Raw genomic sequence first — 272 nt, 5'->3', positions numbered from 1 at the left:
TGGTTAGGCCGGAGTCCTGAAAATGGTGTCGGCACTCGGTCAACCGTGCCTCCCTGAAAAGGGAGTGCGAGAAAGAAGTCATAAGGTTGGTGTTTTGTTTGGCCGGAGTCCTGAAAATGGAGTTTGCACTCGGTCAACCGTGCCTCCCTGAAAAGGGAGTGGGAGAAAGAAGTCATAAGGTTGATGTTTCGGTTAGGCCGGAGTTCTGAAAATGGTGTCGGCACTCGGTCAACCACGCCTCCCTGAAAAGGGAGTGCGAGAAAGAAGTCATA

Source organism: Ipomoea triloba, chromosome 16, assembly GCF_003576645.1.
Source record: "Ipomoea triloba cultivar NCNSP0323 chromosome 16, ASM357664v1".
Taxonomy (NCBI): domain Eukaryota; kingdom Viridiplantae; phylum Streptophyta; class Magnoliopsida; order Solanales; family Convolvulaceae; genus Ipomoea; species Ipomoea triloba.
Note: the sequence above shows the minus strand (reverse complement) of the source record.